We start from the raw sequence: 19783 nt of genomic DNA, 5'->3' as shown, positions 1-19783 counted from the left end.
TCTCTTCTTCTCTGGGACCCCTATAATTCGAATGTTGGTGCGTTTCATGTTGTCCCAGAGGTGTCTGAGACTGTCCACAGTTCTTTTCATTCTTTTTTCTTAATTCTGCTCTGCAGTAGTTATTTCCACTATTTTATCTTCCAGGTCACTTATCCCTTCTTCTGCCTCAGTTATTCTGCTATTGATCCCTTCTAGAGTATTTTTAATTTCATTCCTTTTGCTGTTCATCATTGCTTGTTTCCCCTTTATTTCTTCTAAGTCCTTGTTAAGTGTTTCTTGTATTTTCTCCATTCTATTTCCAAGATTTTGGACCATCTTTACTATCATTATTCTGAATTCTTTTTCAGGTAGACTGCCTATTTCCTCTTCATTTGTTAGTTCTGGTGGGTTTTTACCTTGCTCCTTCATCTGCTGTGTGCTTTTCTGTCTTCTCATTTTGCTTATCTTACTGTGTTTGGGGTCTCCTTTTTGCAGGCTGCAGGTTCGTAGTTTCCATTGTTTTTGGTTTCTGTCACCAGTGGCTGAAGTTAGTTCAGTGGGTTGTGTAGTCTTCGTGGTGGAGGGGATTAGTGCCTGTGTTCTGGTGGATGAGGCTGGATCTTGTCTTTCTGGTGGGCAGGTCCACGTCTGGTGGGGTGTTTTGGGGTATCTGTGGCATTATTATGATTTTAGGCAACCTGTCTGCTAATGGGTGAGTTTGTGTTTCTTTCTTGCTAGTTTTTTTGGCATAGGGTGTCCAGCACTCTAGCTTGGTGGACATTGAGTGAAGCTGCGTCTTGGTGTTGAGATGGAGATCTCTGGGAGATTTTCACCATTTGATATTATGTGGAGCTGGGAGATGTCTTGTGGACCAGGTTCCTGAGGTTAGTTCTCCCACCTCAGAGGCACAGCACTGACTCCTGGCTGGAGTCACAAGAGCCTTTCATTCACAGGGCTCAGAATAAAAGGGAGAAAATGTAGAAAGGAAGAAAGAAAGAAAGAGGATAAAATAAAATAAAGTAAGATAAAATAAAATAAAGTTATTAAAATAAATATAAGTATTAAGAAAATGTTTTTTTCAAAAAGCAAAACAAAACAAAACAAAATAACCCGGATGGACAGAACCTTGGGAGAAATGGTGAAGGCAAAACTATACAGACAAAATCTCACACAGAAGCATACACATACACACTCCCAAAAAGAGGAAAAGGGGAAAAAATTATAAATCTTGCTCCCAAAGTCCACGTCCTCAATTTGGGATGATTCGTTTTCTATTCAGTTATTCCACAAATGCAGGGTACCTCAAGTTGACTGTGGAGATTTTATCTGCTGCTCCTGAGGCTGCTTGGAGAAATTTCCCTTTCTCTTCTTTGTTCGCACAGCTACCGGGGTTCAGCTTTGGATTTGGCCCCGTCTCTGTGTGTAGGTTGTCTGAGGGCATCTGTTCTTCGCTCAGACAGGGCAGGGTTAAAGGAGCAGCTGATTCGGTGGCTCTGGCTCACTCAGGCCGGTGGGAGGGAGGGGTACAGATGCGGAGTGAGCCTGTGGTGGCAGAGGTCAGCGTGACGTTGCAGCAGCCTGAGGCGTGCTGTGCATTCTCCCGGGGAAGGTTTCCCTGGATCACGGGACCGTGGCAGTGGCGGGCTGCACAGGCTCCAGGGAGGAGAGGTGTGGATAGTGACCTGTGCTCGCACACAGGCTTCTTGGTGGTGCCAGCAGCAGCCTTAGCGTCTCATGCCCGTCTCTGGGGTCTGCACTGTTAGCTGCGGCTCGCGTTCATCTCTGGAGCTCCTTTAAGCAGTGCTCTTAATCCCCTCTCTTCACGCACCAGGAAACAAAGAGGGAAAAAAAAGTCTCTTGCCTCTTCACCAGCTCCAGACTTTTTCCTGGACTCCCTCCCCACTAGCCATGGTGCACTAACACCTTCTGGCTGTGTTCACGCTGCCAGTCCTCTCCCTGTGATCTGACAGAAGCCCAAGCCTCAGCTCCCAGCCCCCGCCCGCCCCAGCGGGTGAGCAGACAATCCTCTCTGGCTGTTGAGTGCTGGTCGGCACTGATCCTCCATGCGGGAATCTCTCCGCTTTGCCGTCCGCACCTTTGCTGCTGTGCTCTCTTCCATGGCTTTGATGCTTCCCCCCTCTGCCACCTGCAATCTCCACCCGCAAAGGGGCTTCCTAGTGTGTAGAAACCTTTCCTCCTTCACAGCTCCCTCCCACTGGTGCAGGTGCCGTCCCTATTCTTTTGTCCCTGTTTTTTCTTTTTTCTTTTGTCCTACCCAGGTACGTGGGGAGTTTCTTGCCTTTTGTGAGGTCTGAGGCCTTCTGCCAGTGTTCAGTGGGTGTTCTACAGGAGGCATTCCACGTGTAGATGTATTTCTGATGTATCTGTGGGGAGGAAAGTAATCTCCGTGTCTTACTCTTCCACCATCTTCCCCTAAGTATCAATCAGTGATTTTTGATGTTACTACTACAACTCACTGAAAGCTCAGATGATAGCATTATTTTTAGCATTTAAGTATTTTTAACTTAATATATGTACATTTTTAGACAAATGCTGTTGCGCACTTCATAGACTACAGTATAGTGTAAACATAATTTTTATATGCATTGAGAAACCAAAAAAATCGTGTGACTTAGTTTTTGCAAAATTCACTTTATAGCAGTTGTCTGGAATTGAATCTACAATATCTCAGAGGCATGCCTGTAGTTCCACTTGTCTATTTTTGCCTTTGTTGCCTGTTCTTTTGGTGTTATATCATAGAAATTATTGCTAAGGCGAATGTCAAGAAGTGTTTCTCCTATGTTTTCATTCAGGAGTTTCAGAGTCCCAGGTCTAATTTCTTTAGTCCACTTTGAGTTGCTTTTGTGTAGGGTGTAAGGTAAGGGTCCAGATTGATATTTTTTTCATGTAGATATCCATTTTTCCTAGTAGTATTCATTTAAGAGGTTATCCTTTTCCTGTTGTGTATTCTTGGCATCCTTGTCAAATATCAGTTGATCATATATGTGTGGGTTTATTTCTCATCTCTCTATTCTGCTCTATTGTTCTATGTCTGTCTTTATGCCAATACCATAATGGTTTAATTACTATAGCTTTAATACATTTTGAAATCTGGAAGTATGATGCCTCCAACTTTTTTCTTTTTTCTGAAGATCACTTTAGCTATTCTAGTTCCATTAGAATTTTAGGATTTTTTTCTATTTCTTTAAAAAATATCATTGGGGTTTTGATGGGGATAGCACTGAATCTGTAGATTGCTTTGGGTAGTAGGAACATTTTAAAAAATATTAATTCTTTCACTTCATGAACTCAAAATATTTCCATTTATTTTTGTCTCCTTAATTTTTCTTTCTCAATGTTTTGAGGTTTTCAGTGTACAGACCTTTCACCTCCTTTGTTAAGTTTATTCCTAAGTATTTTGTTCTTTTCAATGCAATTGCAAATAGTTTTCTTAATTTCCTTTATCAATACTTTATTTTTGGTGTATAGAAATGCTACTGATTTTTGTATGTTAATTTTGTATCCTGCAACTTTACTGAATTCATGTTTTAGTTCTAAAAGTTTTGTTTTCCTAATTTTTTGGTGGAGTCTTTAGTGATTTCTACATATAGGATCATGTTATCTGCAAAGAGAGACGACTTTACTACTTTTTTTCCAATTTGGATGTTTTTAATTTTTTTTTATAGCTAATTGTTCTGGCTAGGACTCCAGGACTATGTTAAATAGAAGTGGCAGGAGTAGGCATCCTCATCTTAGAGGATTTCATGACTTTCAAATTACACTTAGAAACTATCCAAAGGATATGTTCAAAACTCAGAAAAGGCCTTATTACCAGGATATTTATTAAAACATTGTTTATGATATCAAAAAATAAAAAATATAATTCCATAAGGGAAGGAATGAATGAATAATGACATACAAACATAATAGACTATTATTCAATTATTAGCTTGTGATTTTGGATAAATTTAATAAATGGAGGAATAGCATATAATTGAACATTTTGTGCTTAGAGTGAGCATACTACCTGACACATAATAAGAATTAAATACATATTTTTTAGATGAAAAATGAGGAAAATAATGTTAAATAAAAAAGCAAGATATTGAATTGTAATTGTATAATATAACAACTATGTCAAAATATATTTTAAAAAGTCTTAAGTACACCAAAATATTAATAAGTGGTTATTTCTATTTGGTGATAAGGGTAAATTTGAGTTATTTTATTGTTCTTATTTATTGTTTAGTATTTCCTGAAATAAATATTTTTTTAACATTTTTATTGGAGTACAATTGCTTTACAATGGTGTGTTAGTTTCTGCTTTATAACAAAGTGAATCAGTTATACATATACATATATCCCCGTATCTCCTCCCTCTTGCATCACTCTCCCTCCCACTCTCCATAGCCCAACCCTCTAGGTGGTCAGAAAGCACTGAGCTGATCTCCCTGGGCTATGCAGCTGCTTCCCACTAGCTATCTATTTTACTTTTGGTAGTGTATGTATGTCCATGCCACTCTCTCACTTTGTCCTACCTAACCCATCCCACTCCCCATATCCTCAAGTCCATTCTCTGGTAGATCTGTATCTTGATTTGGTCTTGCCCTTATGTTCTTCTGACCATTTTTTTTCTTTTTTTTTTTTGAGATTCCATATATATGTGTTAGCATACGATATTTATTTTTCTCTTTCTGACTTACTTCACTCTGTATGACAGTCTCTAAGTCCATCCACCTCACTACAAATAACTCAGTTTCGTTCCTTTTTATGGCTGAGTAATATTCCATTGTATATATGTGCCACATTTTTTTTATCCATTCATCTGTCGAAGGACACTTAGATTGTTTCCATGTCCTGGCTACTGTAAATAGAGCTACAATGAATATTGAGGTACATGACTCTTTTTGAATTATGGTTTTCTCTGGGTATATGACCAGTAGTGGGATTGCGGGTCATATGGTAGTTCTATTTTTAGTTTTTCAAGGAACCTCCATATTGTTCTCCATAGTGGCTGTATCAATTCACATTCCCACCAACAGTGCAGGAGGGTTCCCCTTTCTCCACACCATCTCCAGCATTTATTCTTTGTAGATTTTTTGATGATGGCCGTTCTGACCAGTGTGAGATGATATCTCATTGTAGTTTTGATTTGCATCTCTCTAATGATTAATGATGTTGAGCATTCTTTCATGTGTTTGTTGGCAATCTGTATATCTTCTTTGGAGAAATGTCTATTTAGGCCTTCTGTCCATTTTTGATGGGGTTGTTTGTTTTTTTGATATTGAGCTGCATGAGATGCTTGTATGTTTTGGAGATTCATCCCTTGTCAGTTGCTTCATTTGCAAATATTTTCTCCCATTCTGAGGGTTGTCTTTTGGTCTTGTTTATGGTTTCCTTTGCTGTGCAAAAGCTTTTAAGTTTCATTAGGTCCCATTTGTTTATCTTTGTTTTTATTTCCATTTCTCTAGGAGGTGGGTCAAAAAGGATCTTGCTGTGATTTAAGACATAGAGTGTTCTGCCTACGTTTTCCTCTAAGAGTTTGATGGTGCCTGGCCTTAAATTTGCATCTTTAATCCATTTTGAGTTTATTTTTGTGTATGGTGTTAGGGAGTATTCTAATTTCATTCTTTTACATGTAGCTGTCCAATTTTCCCAGCACCACTTGTTGAAGAGGCTGTCTTTTCTCCACTGTATATTCTTGCCTCCTTTATCAAAGATAAGGTGACCATATGTGTGTGGGTTTATCTCTGGGCTTTCTATCCTGTTCCATTGATCTATATTTTTGTTTTTGTGCCAGTACCGTGCTGTCTTGATTACTGTAGTTTTGTGTACTATAGTCTGACGTCAGGGAACCTGATTTCTCCAACTCCTTTTTCTTTCTCAAGATTGCTTTGGCTATTCCGGATCTTTTGTGTTTCCATACAAATTGTGAAATTTTTTGTTCTAGTTCTGTGAAAAATGCCATTGGTTGTTTGATAGGGATTGCATTGAATCTGTAGATTGCTCCTGGTAGTAGAGTTATTTTCACAATGTTGATTCTTCCAATCAAAGAACATGGAATATCTCTCCGTCTATTCGTATCATCTTTAATTTCTTTAATCAGTGTCTTATAATTTTCTGCATACAAGTCTTTTGTCTCCTTAGGTAGCTTTATTCCTAGATATTTTATTCTTTTTCTTTGCAATGGTAAATGGGAGTGTTTTCTTAATTTCAATTTCAGTTTTTACATCATTACTGTTTAGGAATGCAAGAGATTTCTGTGGATTAATTTTGTAACCTGCTCCTTTACCAAATTCATTGATTAGCTCTAGTAGTTTCCTGGTAGCATCTTTAGGATTCTTTATGTAGAGTATCATGTCATCTGCAAACAGTGACAGATTTACTTCTTCTTTTCTGATTTAGATTTCTTTTATTTCTTTTTCTTCTCTTATTGCTGTGGCTAAAACTTCCAAAACTATCTTGAATAATAGTGGTGAGACTGGGCAACCTTGTCTTGTTCCTGATCTTAGTGGAAATGTTTTCAGTTTTTCACCATTGAGGATGATATTGGCAGTGGGTTTATCCTATATGGCCTTTATTATGTTGATGAAAGTTCCCTCTATACCTACTTTCTGGAGGGTTTTTATCATAAATCGGTGTTGAATTTTGTCAAAAGCTTTCTCTGCATCTATTGAGATGATCATATGGTTTTTCTCCTTCAGTTTGTTATTTGGTGTGTCACATTGATTGATTTGTGTATATTGAGGAATCCTTGCATTCCTGGCATAAACCCCACATGACCATAATGTACGATAGTTGTAATGTGCTGTTGGATTCTGTTTGCTAGTACTTTGTTGAGGATTTTTGCATCTATGTTCGTTAGTGATATTGCCCTGTAGAATTCTTTCTTTTTGACATCTTTGTCTGGTTTTGGTATCAGAGTGATGGTGGCCTCATAGAATGAGCTTGGGGGTGTTCCTCCCTCTGCTATATTTTTGAAGAGTTTGAGAAGGATAGGTGTTAGCTCTTTTCTAAATATTTGATAGAATTCACCTCTGAAGCCATCTGGTCCTGGGCTCTTGTTTGTTCGAAGATTTTTAAATCACAGTTTCAATTTCATTGCTTGAAGTTGGTCTGTTCATATTTTCTATTTGTTCCTGTTTCAGTCTTGGAAAGTTGTGCATTTCTAAGGATTTGTCCATTTCTTCAAGCTAGTCCATTTTAATTGCATGGAGTTGCTTGTAGTAATCTCTCATGATCCTTTATATTTCTGCAGTGTCAGTTGTTATTATTCCTTTTTCATTTCTATTTCTATTGATTTGAGTCTTCTCCCTATTTTTCTTGATGCGTCTGGCTAATGGTTTCTCAATTTTGTTTATCTTCTCAAGGAACCAGCTTTTAGTTTTATTGATCTTTGCTATCGTTTCCTTAATGTCTTTTTTATTTACTTCTCATCTGATCTTTCTGATTTCTTTCCTTCTGCTAACTTTGGGGTTTTTTTGTTCTTCTTTCTCTAATTGCTTTAGGTGTAATGTTAGGTTGCTTATTTGAGATGTTTCTTGTTTCTTAAGGTAGGATTGTATTGCTATAAACTTCCCTCTTAGATCTGCTCTTGCTGTACCCCACAGGTTGTGAGTCATTGTGTTTTCATTGTCATTTGTTTTTAAGTATTTTTAGATATCCTCTTTAATTTCTTAAGTGATCTCTTGGTTATTAAGTAGTGTGTTGTTTAGCCTCCATGTGTTTGTGTTTCTTACAAATTGTTTCCTGTAATTGATATCTAGTCTCATAGCGTTCTGGTTGGAAAAGATACTTGATAGTATTTCAATTTTCTTCAATTTACCAAAGCTTGATTTGTGACCCAAGATATGATCTATGCTGGAGAATGTTCCATGAGCACTTGAGAAGAATGTGTATTCTGTTGTTTTTGGATGGAATATCCTATAAATATCAATTAAGTCCATCTTGTTTAATGTATCATTTAAAGCTTGTGTTTCCTTATTTATTTTCATTTTGGATGATCTGTCCATTGGTGAAAGTGGCGTGTTAAAGTCTCCTACTATGTTTGTGTTACTGTCGATTTCCTCTTTTATGGCTGTTAGTATTTGCCTTATGTATTGAGTTGATCCTATGTTGGGTGCATAAATATTTACAATTTTTATATCTTGTTCTTGGATTGATTCCTTGATCATTATGTAGTGTCCTCTTTTTCTCTTGTAATAGTCTTTATTTTACTTTTATTTATTTATTTATTTATTTTTCTTCTATCTGTTTCTGTTGGAAAGTCAAGATCCTTGATGGATAAGACAGAAGTGGTGCAGTTCTTTCTAATCTGATTCAGGTAGAGGGTTTATCCAGTTACTTCATCTTGTTCCTAAAAACAAAAAGAACCAAAAATTCCTTTTCTTGAGCCTAAATTCACTCTCATCTTTACTTTCCTGACTCCTCTCTCATAAGTCTTTATAACTTTGATTTCTTTTTCTTATTAAATAAATAGAAAGAATACCTGGGCTGAAACTTGATTTTTCCATTTGTACGGAAGTTGTTTTCTCTCTTATCCTGAGCCTTGTTTTTCTTTGGCTGTAAAATGTTGATTACAATAATTGCCTTACTTTTGTCTCAGGCTTATGATGATGATCACATGGGACAATAGATGTGCAAATGCTTTGTAAATCTTGTATTGGAGCACATGCAGTTTCCTCTTCATGAAATGATTTGCAAATGTTTTGCTGAACTGCTCCCCCTTGTTAGTCTCATTGTTTCCTAATTATCATTCAAGAAAGTATCATCTCTTAGAAACTTTCCCAATCATTTGCATGTGTCTCATCCCCTAACTTCCTTCAAGAAGTTATTACTTTTCCTCTGCTCTTATTACTTGGTACATATTTTGATTAATTATAAAGCTAAAACTTATAAATGACAACATTATTTCACTGTGTTATATTTGTTTGTTTCAATGTCTCTCATCCCTCTCTGAACCCCAACTCCTAGCCTAGGCTTTGAGTTCCTTGAGACAAATTTTATTCATTTTTGTAACTCTGGCCGAATGCTTCTTATATGCCAATGTTTGCTGAATGAATAAGTCAATCAATGACTCAATTAATGAGCAACACTACCAGCTATAAAATGCTTTACACACATAAAGAATTGTTCTTGGTTGCTTCTTTTCCCTTTTCTTTTTGCATTCTTCCTGTAAAATCTAATAAGTCACACCATATTACTCAGGCAATTAACACATTTCTGTGTGTCCTGTTCTTTCTTGATTATACTTTTATTTTATTTCAGATATCTTCTCAGACACTGAACCATATTACCCCTAGAATCTCTGATCATGGACACACATAATTTGTTAAATATGCCCACATCTTTGGCCATCACAAAACCTTAAAAATGATAGGGTCACTTTTTCCCTCAAAGATTCATTTCCATTTCACTGATCCTTGTTAGTAGAATTGGATTTGGAGTAACAAATCCTCACTTTGTTCCTTTATGCTTCTGAGATTTCAGTCGTTCATTTTAGTAACCAAATAATATTTCATTGCTTGACGACACCACATTTTGTTTATTCATTCATCAGTTGATGGGCATTTGGGTTGTTTCTATCTTTTGGCTATTATAAATAATGCTGCTATGAACATTCACGAACACAATTTGCATGGACATATGTTTTCTATTCCTTTGGGTATGTACCTGGTGGTGAAATTCCTGAGTCATATGGTAGTTATATGTTTAACTTTCTGAGAAACTGCTAAATTATTTTCTGTGTTAGATGCACATTTTTACATTTCAAGCAGCAGGGTATAGTGGTTCCAATTTTTCCACTTCCTTTCCAACACATGTTAGTGTCTGTCTCTTTGATTATAGCTATGTTAGCGGTTGTGAAGTTGTGTCTTGTTTTGGTTTCAATTTGCATTTCTCTGGTGCCTAATAATGTTAAACATCTTTTCATATGGTTGGACATTTGTGTATCTTTTTTGGAGAAAGATCTATTCATATTCTCTGCCCATTTTCAATTGGGTTATTTTTCTTCTTATAATTGAGTTTTAAGTGTTCTTAATATATTCTAGATACTAGTCTGTTATCCAGTATATATTTCACAAATATTTTCTCCTAGTCTATTAATTGTCTTTTCATTTTCACCAGAGCATCCTTTCAAGAACAAAACTTTAAATTTTTGATTAAAATTATTTACTCTATTTTTTTCTTTTGTTGCTTGTGTTGTGCTGTTATATCTAAGAAATCATTGCTTAATGCAAGATCATGAAAACTTACTCCTATGTTTTTGTTTTTTTTTTCTGAGAGCTTTATTGTTTTAGCTCTTACATTTAGGTCTTTAATTCATTTTTAGTTAATTTTTATATGGTGTGAGGTAGGGGTCCATCTTCATTATTTTGAACGTGGATATCTTGTTTCTTTGTTGAAAAGATTATTTTTTGCTGAAAACTACTTTTTGTTGAAAGAGCTTTTCTTTCTTCCATTAAATTGTCTTTTTACCCTTGTCCAAAGCAATTGACGAAAATAAACTTAAGAGTTTATATCTAGACTCTCAATTCTATTCTACTTATCTATATTCCTATCCTAATAGTGTATCACACTGACTTGATTAGTGTTGTGATTTAATAAGTTTTGAAATTTAAAATTGTGTGTCTTCTAACTTTGTTTTGTTTTGTTTTAAAGATTGTTTTGAATATTTGGTCCCCTTTACATTTCCATACTAATTTTAGCATTAGCTTGTAAATTTCTGCAAAAATCTACCTGAAATTTTAATGACTATAAATCAATTTGGGGAATACTGCCATCTTAGCATTATTAAGGCTTCCAGTCTGTGATCATGGGATGCATTTTTATTTACTTATATATTTAATATCTTTCAATGAGGTTTTGTAGTTTTCAGTGTATCAGTCTTATATATCTTTTGGTAAATTTATCCCTAAATATTTTATTCTTTTTTTTGCTACTTTACATGGAATTGCTTAATTTAATTTAATTTTTAGATTGTTCTTTTTTAGTGTATATAAATACAGTTTATTTTTAAATTGATGTTTTATCCTTCAGCCTTGTTCAACTAGTTTTTCATTCTAATAAAATTTTTGTTTCATTTTGCTTTGTTTTGGTGTGTGTGTGTGTGTATTCCTTAGGAATTTCTAAATACAACATTAGGTCATCCTCAAATAGAGATAATTTTACTTTTCCTTTCTAATATGGATATCTTTCATTTCTTTTCTTGCCTAACTGTCCTGGCTAGAACCTCCACTACAATGCTGAATAAAAGTGGGAAGAGTAAATAGTTTTGTACTGTTCCTAATATTAGGGGGGAGTGCATTCAGTATTTCATCATTAAACATGATGTTAGTTGTGAGCTTTTATGTGCATGTTTTTTTTTATCAGACTGAGGACATTATCTTGCATTCCTATTTGTTTGAGTGTTTTTATAATGAAAGTATTTTGGATTTTGTCAAATTATTTTATTTTTCTACATCTATTAAGCTGGTCATGGCTTTTGTCCCTTATTCTGTTTAATATGGTGTATTACATTGATAGATTTTCATATGTTAAACCAATGTTGCATTCCTGGGATAAATCCCACATGGCTATTGTGTTTAATTTTTGTTACATGTGGCTGGGTTTTGTTTGCTAATATTTTGCTGAGGATTTTTTGTGTCTATATACCTGTGGCATGTTGTTATATAGTATTTTTTGTTGTTGTTGTTATTCTTGTGATGTCTTTGACTGGTTTTGGTATCAGGGTAATATTGGTCTTATAGAATGAGTTGGGAATTGGCCCCTCCTCTTTTAATTTCTGGCAGTGTTTGTGAAGTGCTGGTGTTAATTATTCCTAATATTTAGTGAAATTCACCAAAAAGCAATTTGGGTCTGGGCTTTCCTTTGCAGGAAAGTTTTTATTATTATTATTATTAATTCAATCACTTTGCCCATTATGAGTTTACTCAATGTTCTATTTATTCTTGAGTCAGTTTTGGTAGCTTGTATCTTTCTAGGAATTTATCTAGTTTGTTTAAGCTATCTAGCTTATTGGCACACAGCTGCTCATATTAATCCCTTATAACACTTAAAGTCAGTACTGAGATCTCCTTTTATATTCCTGATTTTCATAATTCAAATCTCTTCTTTTTTTTGGTCAGTCTAGCTAAAGGTTTTTCAAGTTTATTGTTCTTTGTAAAGAACCAATTTTCATTTCATTAGTTTTCTCTAATGTTTTACTATTCTCCATTTAATTTACTTCCCATCTAATGTTTATTATTTACTTCCTTCTGTTGGCTTTGGGTTTAATTTTCTCTTGTTTTCCAGTTTATTAAGGTGAAAAGGTAATGATATTTAATTTTTATTATGTATTTTTAAATACAGGTATTTACAGCTATAAACTTCCTCTAAGCACTGCTTCACTGCATCCTGTAAGTTTGGGTATGTTGTGTTTTTGTTTTTATTCATCTCAAAGCATTTTCTAAATTCCCTGTGATTTCTTCTTGGACCCAGTGTCTAGTTAGGAGTGTGATGTTTTATTTCCACATATTTGTAAATTTCCCAAATTTTCTTCTGTTGATTTATAATTTTACTCCATTGTAGTCTAAGAATATACTTTTTATTATTTCAGTTCTATTAAATTTGCTGAGAACTGCTTTATGGCCTTATATATGGTTTATCTGGAGAATGTTACAAGTACCCTTGAGAAGAATGTGCACTCTTCTGTTGTTGGGTGGAGTGTTCTATTGACTTCAAATCTGATGTTGAGCTCTCTTAGCAACTTTTTAATTTCAATTATAGTAATTTTCAATTCTAAAATTTCTATTTGTTTATTTTTATAATTTATATCTCTTATTGATATTCTTTATTTGGTGAGACATTGCTCTCATATTATTCTTTAATTCTTTGTTCATGGTTTCCATTAACTCTGAAAATATTTAAGACCGTTGATTTAAAGTCTGTGTCTAGTAAGTCCAATGTGTTGGTGTCCCAGGAACAACTCTATTAACTGCTTTTTAAGTCTGTGTATACACCATACTTCTGTGTTTCTTTGCATGTCTCATAACATTTTATTGAAAACTAGACATTTAAAATATATAATGTGGTAACTCTGGGAATCTGATTCACCCCCCACTCCATGGATTTTGTTGTTTTAATTTGTTGTTGGTGGTGGTTAGTTAGTTTAGTTTCTTTCCTAAATTAATTATTCAAAGTCAGTATTCTTTGTCATGCGTGACCACTGAAGTCTTTCTTTGGTTATATTAGTTGTTAGCTAATGACTAGACAGAGATTTAAGTGCCTTGAACCAATATGTCTACTTGCCTTTGCCAAGGGACTCTGTATGTGTTTTGGGGCATGCTTCCTCTTGCAAAGAGCATCAATGTCAGAGAGATTAGGGTCTTTCCATATCTTTCTTGGAATTGCACATAGCCCTGAACATGCACATGGCTTTCTAGATTCATCAATATATATTGGTGGTTTATCAAAGCCCCCAATAACATTTTGTTTCCAGTTTTTCCTTATTAGCTTTATTTTATTTTTGGGGGATCATACTTTTGTTATCCCCAAATTATATTGTCACCTCAAGCAGCTGCAGTGTTAAACAATCGCTGCTGATTTTTTTGACAATCACCTTAGGGATAGGGCTGTTTGCACAGAGTGAGCTCTGAGTCTGATCAGGTAAAGATAAGCCTTGAAAATTAAGCTTTTCAGGCAGTCTCCAGACAGGTCAAATTGTGACAGTTATTTTGGGATAGGGCTTTTAGGAGCTCCAAACCAAATTTTCCCCCTCCAGTGTCTGCTGCACTGTTGGTTTCCACAGCTTCAGTCACTGTGAGTCTGTCAATTTTTAAGGTTATTGAAGAGCTGGAGAACATGGGAGTTGAGCAAGTTGAAATGCCATAAAATTCATTGTTCTTACTGACATTCAGCCAGTTTTCCTGACTAAACACTCTTTGGATTGTTGCAAAGCTTTGGTTAATTTCTATTGTTCCAAAATGTTTGACTTTTTTTTTTGCCAGTGTTCAGGTGCTTTTATGGAAGGGCATATTTCCAGGAATTTTTACTTCACCATCCCAGAAGTTTCTTCAGGAAGGGCACCTTTAGTTTCTAGAATTCAAACAAAGTATTCTTAAGGTGTCTTGGTGGTGTAAAAATCATAGGATTTGAAATTGGACACACTGTAATTTGAATCCTAGCTCAATTACCTGCTTGTTGTGTGATCTTTAGCAAGTGACTTATCCTCCTTGCATCTCAATTTTCTTATTTATTCAGTGAGGATGATAATTTCTACATCATAGGATTGTTGTGAGAATTAAATGAAATAATTGATAAAAAACTTCTGGTATATGGAAACTTTTAAGTGCATGTTAAATTTGACATTTGCTTTTTTGCTTAACTGAAAACTCAGTAATTCCAATCTCAGTAAGTTGGTATGCCTCACGTTGGAGTTGCCCAATATATTTGGTACAAACATATGTAATAATGGTGTTAGGATGTTCATCCAGTGGATACCACACCATCAGCTGTTATCTTTTAGCTACAGACTCAGTTGCAAGGTGCCTTTAGGACTTGGTTGTTATATTACCAACGCAAAACTCCATTTTCATTGTGCCTCCCAGCACTGGGTTGTCTTTACTAACAGAAATACTGCATTGTTGACTTATTTTTAGCCTCTATTTGTCACCGTGCACCATCGATCTTTTTTAGCCCCACTCTCACATAGCCAGTTATTTCTCTTATTTATTATTTATTTATTATTAGATTTATATAGTGCTTTCCTCCCTAAAAGCTTAAGGCACTGTACAGAGAACTTAAAAACATGGCCCATCAAACATTACACATCTAAAATAAAATTGAAAACGGGGAAAGTAGGAAAGCAAACAGGAATGGAAAACCTGAGGGATAATGGATGATCAGGAGAAAGGGAAGAAGTGTGTGCTGGGTAGTTCGTTTTTCTGTTTTTGGTATGCCACTCGGAGAACTTATCCATGGTGAGTTTTTTTTTTGTTTTGTTTTGTATTGTTTTAAAATTTATTTTCAGGTCTCTGATCCAGTCTCAAAATGCCTGAGGTCATTTACAGTTCAAAAGAGATAGGTATGTTTTACCTGTACAGATTTGGGTGAACAGAAACACAACTCTATGTGTATTCTCTTCTATTGCCTAAATCATAGATTTAAATGGTAAATAACTTTAGCCTCAGAATCAGTTTCTTCCTTGATAGGGGGATGTGCTAATGAAGTGTGAACTTTCAGAAGGAAAATTGTATCTTGCATGAACCAATTTGTTGTATTCCATGTTTGATGGCAGACAGTGCTAAAAAGAAGAAAGTACTTCATGGGCTGTGAGTCATTAAGAGCATCAAACTGACGTAAGGTACAGTGAATTATGAATATTACTGGCGATGAAGTTGTAAGGAAGAATGATAATAGTGTCCTTGCTTGTTATCTCTCAAACTCTGGCATCCCACAATATACATTTTCAGTTTACAAGTATAAATCCAAATGAGTTTCATGTTTAGAGTACACCAAACTCTAAACACCATTGTGTTCATTATATACTTATAGTTTACTATAAGTATTATGGAGGGTATTGAGGGGGCATGTATGAATGAATTTTAGCCTACTGTCTCTCACATTGATTGTTGCATATTCACCATTTGAGATCACTTACGGGACATTCTTTGTTTAATATCACTGTTTTATACACACACACACACATAAACACACTTTCCCTCTAGGGCATTAAAGTGTGGTTTGTGTGATCAGAGTTTATTATTCATTTTTGTTATTTTGATTACCGATAGTATTTATCACAGAGGGGTTAAAATCAACTCAGATAATTCACTGGCTCCTTAGCAGATTAGTAGAAGAAGCATTTGAAATTATTTTTTCCTGTATCCTGTTACCATGAATGAGGACAATTTGACTTAAGTCATGATTTGCAATAGGTTGGGGGCTCCAGGGTTTTACCAATTATTTCATTAAACTGCTACTGGGGTGATTTTTTTGTGTGAATTTCACTTAAAAGAGATATGTCAGAAGACTGGTCAGAAAATACAGACCAAATTCATTTTCAAAAACTAAACAGATTTTCCACAAGGCTTCTACTGTGACAAAAGCCCTGGATAAGAATCTTTATCTGGATGTCTTAGATCCAGGCCTATTTCTGTTTTCTCTCTGTTAGATTCCAGTCCCCTTACTATTGCTCTCTGTAGCATCCTATTCCTTCAGGAAATATCACTGAGACTCTTAAAGTTTTGTTACAGCCCCAAAGGGCATCCTGTTCTAAAACAATCATGGTAGCTGTAATCGTGTTTCAAAGGCTTGGCTGTTTTCCTGAATTTTGGTTTCGAACCCTTTTTTTCAAAGAAGTTGAACCATGTCTTTCATAATAGTTTAATATTATTGTGAAACGTCTCTAACATTTAATATAGTAGTCTTATAAAATATTTTTATTATTGGAGTAAAGTTGCTTTACAATGTTGTGTTAGTTTCTGCTGTACAATGAAGTGAATCAGCTATATGTATGCATATATCCCCTCCCTCTTGGACCTCCCTCCCACCACTGCCCCCTCCCCACCCATCTAGGTCGTCAGGGAGCACCAAGCTGAGCTCCCTGTGTTATACAGCAGGTTCCCACTAGATATCTATTTTACACATGGTAGTGTATTTATGTCAAACCCAATCTCCCTTTTCGTCCCACCCTCCCCTCCCCCCCATGTCCACATGTCTGTTCCCTATGTCTATGTCTCTATTCCTGCCCTACATTCATCTGTACCATTTTTCTAGATTCCACATATATGCGTTAATATACGATATTTTGTTTAAGCCAAAAGAGTTTATTCCCTTCCCTTCCTCAAACTGCATGCAACTAAATAGCTTCACTTTGAGAAATACAGGATACAGGGTGCCTGGTACAGGGTAAAAACTGATTAGTTTAATATTTGTGACGAGTGGATGTTTTATACTGATGAATTCATGCTGTCTGTCATATATCTTTGTAAAGTACATTAATGTGGTCTCAATTCTAAATGAAAAACAAAATTAGTTCTAGTGAGTTTAGTTAGTAAACTGTAAGTATATAATGAACCAATATTACAAATCATTTTAGAAAATCTTTTCACCTGACACTTTTTGCTTGTCCAAAGTACTTTTATTCTCTCTCTCTCTCTTTTATACACATACACACACACACACACACACACACACACACACACACACAGAGTCTCTCAATCTCTATTTCTCATCATTGGTTTGAAAGTAAGTGACAATCTCCTTAGAATGATTTTTCCCTTATTTTTGATAGCTATTTCCTTGTCCTGATTGATTTTATTTCAATCTGGTCTAATTATGTTCAGGTGTAAGATGTCAGACTGTTGTAATAAACTAGGTTGGAGGGCTTGGAGTGAGTTGACTGTTACATTCCAAGCTAGGGCTACAATAAGCTGTATTCTTTTCTAATTATTGCCCCACATCCTGGCATTAGATTATTTGGTGCCTAGGTGTTTTGCTAAGTGATCTACAAAGATCAACCTGAGTTTGTAATAAACTTCTAAGAGACCAACCTCCTAGACAATGGAGATAGGGACATTGACTGTGAAGATACGGGCACTGTCTTTGCCCTTCCTTTCTCCTAAAGCAGGTTAACACTCAGACACAGAACTGCTATTTGACTGAAACAAGCAGGTAATAATGGGAATTACCTCCTAGTTTGGTAAATGACAATGCAATTGCAGTTGACATATCCTTGCCCCATCAGCCTAATTTTTTTAAAGTAATTATATTCTTATATTTTCTATCAGCATATCCATAATTATTCTGTGCTCTGGCTCATAGAAAAAAAGAATTCTAATAATTGCCATGGAGACTTTGAGTTTAAAATGGCATGTGGCTAAGCAGAACTTAAGATGACTCTCCCAATATCTACTAAAATGTAACAAACTAATAGGAGCTGAAGAAATTTTGGAAAACTATGACTGAAAAATGATTGCTGGACCTAAAATGAAATTCTAGTAACTTTAAGAACAATGAAGCTGGTTTGCAACCTGAAAGTTCCTGAACCAACAGTCTTAGTCACGTAAATAAGAGCAGGAAGACATTTTTCTCCACCTTTACTGTACAACACTGTGATGCAGTGTTTGTACCAATCAGACAACTGCACAATTGCCCTGCTACTTTTAAAAAATAAATGGATTGATTTATAAAAAGCTTACTATAATGTTCAAATAATGTAGTACAAATAAGGAAGCCCAAATAACCCCAAATCTCAACTCCAGATATAATCACTATTCACTGAACACCCTTCCAAACATCTTCTATGCAAATATATGCATAGATGTTAATAGAAAATTTTACTTAAATGACATCATGCTACACATGGTTTTGTTTTTGTTTGTTTTTTTTGTTTGTTTTTGTTTTTTTTTGCGGTACACGGGCCTTACACTGTTGTTGTGGCCTCTCCTGTTGCAGAGCACAGGCTTTTGACACGCAGGCTCAGCGGCCATGGCTCACGGGCCTAGCTGCTCCGTGGCATGTGGGATCTTCCCGGACTGGGGCACGAACCTGTGTCTCCTGCATCGGCAGGCGGATTCTCAACCACTGCGCCACCAGGGAAGCCCCCCTCTTTATTTCTGTCTTTCCTTTATCCCTTCCTTCCTTCCTTCTCTACAAGAGGGAAAATCCAACTTTTTTTTCAGTAAAATTATAAAAGTTTAATTTTAGCAATTTTTTTAGCTGTTAAAAGGAAATTACTGCTCCTCGATGGGGTAGACAATTCGGTTAATATAGTGGTGTCTTTATTCACTTGTAAATAATTTTAAACATTTTAATATATTTCTATTGAATTACTAAGAAAGAAAGTGAAACATGAATATAAAATAATAGTAATCCTAAACCTAAAATTCCACTTCACTATGTGAGTTTAGAGGAAAGAATTGTTCTTCCTTGGTTATTTTCAGCTTAATGAATGAAATTAGGATGTTATAAACACAAAGAGAGAGCAGGTAGATAATGCACATGAGTACAGTGGACCTAGTATTGGGGAAACAATAGAATGATGGAGACTGCAGAAAACTCCAAGACATATGTCTGTCTAAAGATAGTCACTGTTGTTCAGCTCCAGAGATCCCTACGTGAGAACTTGCATCTATTTTTGCTAGATTTTGTGATTTTCAAGAAGCTGGAAATCCAGATTGTTAGCAGTCCTTTAAAAATAGTATATTAATGACTGGATAATAATCCTTTAAATTGATGTACCATTGTTTATTTAATTAGATGTTTGTTTCCAGTTTTCTCTATTATAAATAATGGCTTAAAACATTTTGTTAAAAATTTTGAAATTTCTAATTATTTTATAGGATATGTTTCTAAGAATAAAATTACTAGGGCAAAGGATCCAAACAGTTTTAAGGCTCTTAACACCATATATTTAACTTTCAGAAAAGCTTTTACCAATTTATATTCCATTCATTACGTCTGTATTCGTATCTCCTTGTCAGCCTTAACTACTGTGTTGGCCAAAAAGTTCCTTTGGAAAAACCTGAAAGAACTTAATGGCCAACCAAATATTATCATAACACAATTGTTTGTAAAGATGATAAACAATAATGTTATTTTTCTTCTGCAGAAAATCTTTCCCTCATTTTTCCCTTCTGAATTTCTTACAATATCAAATCAATACATCTTTTCCTGTATTATTATTTTCTTTTTTAAAATTTTTATTTTGTATTGGATTTCACTTGATTAACAATGTTGTGTTTCAGGTATATAGCAGAGTGATTCAATTTATATATATATATATATATATATAATAATAATACATATACATATATAGATGTAT

This window comes from Physeter macrocephalus, chromosome 21 (genome assembly GCF_002837175.3).
Source record: "Physeter macrocephalus isolate SW-GA chromosome 21, ASM283717v5, whole genome shotgun sequence".
Lineage (NCBI taxonomy): Eukaryota > Metazoa > Chordata > Mammalia > Artiodactyla > Physeteridae > Physeter > Physeter macrocephalus.
This window is presented reverse-complemented; position numbering follows the sequence as displayed.